At 38.9% G+C, this 2,400-nt stretch overlaps 1 protein-coding gene across 1 annotated transcript in view; it reads right to left on the bottom strand.

Annotated features, from left to right (window-relative positions):
* SNX29 (sorting nexin 29) overlaps positions 1-2,400 on the bottom strand; it is a 117,580-nt gene that overhangs the window by 22,485 nt on the left and 92,695 nt on the right. The gene's annotated exons all lie outside the window — the stretch shown is intronic.

Here is a 2,400-nt window from a genome sequence, read left to right as displayed (position 1 = left end):
TGATTATTTTTGCTTAGTGTGTTGTGTTTTTATACATAATATATGCATACAGCAAATTAACGCACCTTCCAATAAAGTTATGTTTGTGTTTGCTTTGAATGTAAATTGAATAATATAGTCCTAGACCCCTAGCATATTAGTAAAGCTTTTGGTTTCTTTTTATCTGGAGAAAAAAATATATTGCATTAAATGTGATGATGTACCACACCCCACCCTCTTCAAAATCCAAGATCCATTCATGTAAGAAGGTAACAGTCATAATATCCCACCCTCTCAGTCCCTCCGAAAACCTGAATACCATTTCCAAAGCATTCCCATCTTTCTGAGTGGAGCCTCCTATCACCTCTAAACTATACAAACAAGAAAGCTATAGTCTGGCATAATGTAACACAAGTTTAGTACTTGGGAAAAGATTGTTCAGTCTGTTTTGCTGAGGAAGCATTAGTCACATTGACTTTGATTTAAAATAGAATCAACGTAGAGGACAAACTCATTTATATCTTGTGCCAGCAGATACTTGCTAGACTATACTTGACTTAAAAGACAGTCCAGGGCAGGCAGAAGTAATCCTTTGCTTAAACCTCCTGTTATTTTTCTATCAAATGCTTAGATAGATTCCTTGTTATATAGTAGCTGACAGCTGACCTATTTGCTTAAACATTGAGTGATGATGTAGTGTCTTCTAAAATTCTGAAAGATGCTATGGTAGTGGAAAAATAAAACAATTTTTGATATAGATGAAATTTTGATTGTAGATATAAATCATCAGCTTTAGATATCTAGTAACTTTACTTCTGTGCACCGCAGGCGTACTGACAGTTTACCCCATCTAATTTCAAAATTAAGCCTTAAAAGTGAGATAAGTGCAAGAAGTTACCAAAAGACTGATTTGTAAATGAAATGTGATCAACTTGAGTATAGGAAATACTAGAGATAAATTAAATGTTTTACTTTACAAATTATACTTTAACTGCACAATTGTTTTCATTGCTTCATTTTTTAAATACCTGAAAAAAGATGAGCAAGAAAAAAATCAAAGATATATATACACAAAGTGTTATTTTTTATTACTAAGCCTTAAAGTCTCTATATTTCTTAACTAAAGCCAAACTCCTATCTAAATAATGATCTGGAAGCTTAAGAATTCTACAGTGGGTACCTTTACAAAGGTTACCTTGTTTACAAATCATATCCATATTACTTGTTTCTGCTAGTTTCTGGAGATGCACCAACAAAACTGTCAAGAAACAGACATGAGCTAGACAAGCTGCTAAGTTTGCTTGTGAAGTTTAAATGAGCCTAACAATTTTCTTTCAAAGTTACTATTCCTCAGGGTATGCTGGAGTGCTTTATATGCGATAAACTGCAGAAATCTGTTCCATACAAAAAACTGAAGATATGTCCACTAAGATCTGGTATTAGATCTATATCTATAGATAACTTACGTGACTACTACCACATGATGCGATAGGGTGAATGAGTAAGATGCGATCTAAGCTTGGCTACCATTAACTTAGATGCCAGATTCCTTCCAGCTTTATTGTAATAAATAAATAAAGCCTGACTTCTATCCCGGGGAAGGTCTTAGAAAAGTTTATTAAAGAGGCCATCCTTAATGGACTGGCAGATGTCAACATCCTAAGGGATAGCCAGCACGGGTTTGTTGCGGGTAGTTCTTGCTTGACCAATCTCATTACCTTCTACGACCAAGTGACCTATCAACTGGACAAGGGAGAAGAGATTGATGTCATATAACCTGACTTCAAAAAAGTCTTCTATCTGGTATCCCAGGATCACCTCTTGGTGAAACTGGCCAATTGTGGCCTTGGGTCCACCATGATCCACTGGCTGGGGAATTGGCTCCATTGTCGGACCCAGAGGGTGGTAATTGATGGAAGTCAATCGTCATGGTGCCCTGTGACCAGTGGGGTCCCCTAGGGCTCTGTCCTTGGACCCATATTGTTCAACATCTTCATTAATGATGTGGACATTGGAGTCAGAAGCAGACTGGCGAAGTTCGCCGATGGCACCAAACTTTGGGGCAAAGCATCCACACCAGGAGACAGGAGGGAGATCCAGGCTGACCTGGACAGGCTCAGCAAGTGGACAGACGAGAACCTGATGGTGTTTAACACTGAAAAATGCAAGGTTCTTCACCTTGGGAGGAAGAACCTGCAGCATCCTTATAGGCTTGGCAGTGCTACACTGGCTAGCACTACAGAAGAAAGACTTGGGGGTCATCATTGACCACAACATGAACATGATCCTGCAATGTGATGCTGTGGCTAGTAAAGTGACCAAACTGCTGGCTTGCATCCATAAATGCTTCTCAATCAAATCCCGGGACGTCATTCTGCCCTTGTACTCGGCCTTGGTGAGGCTGCAGCTGGAGTACTGCAT

This window comes from Gavialis gangeticus, unplaced genomic scaffold (genome assembly GCF_001723915.1).
Source record: "Gavialis gangeticus isolate Ggan-Ray unplaced genomic scaffold, GavGan_comp1, whole genome shotgun sequence".
NCBI classification, from domain to species: domain Eukaryota; kingdom Metazoa; phylum Chordata; order Crocodylia; family Gavialidae; genus Gavialis; species Gavialis gangeticus.
The sequence above is the reverse complement of the archived record's forward strand: the minus strand, read 5'-3'. Positions and strand labels throughout refer to the sequence as shown.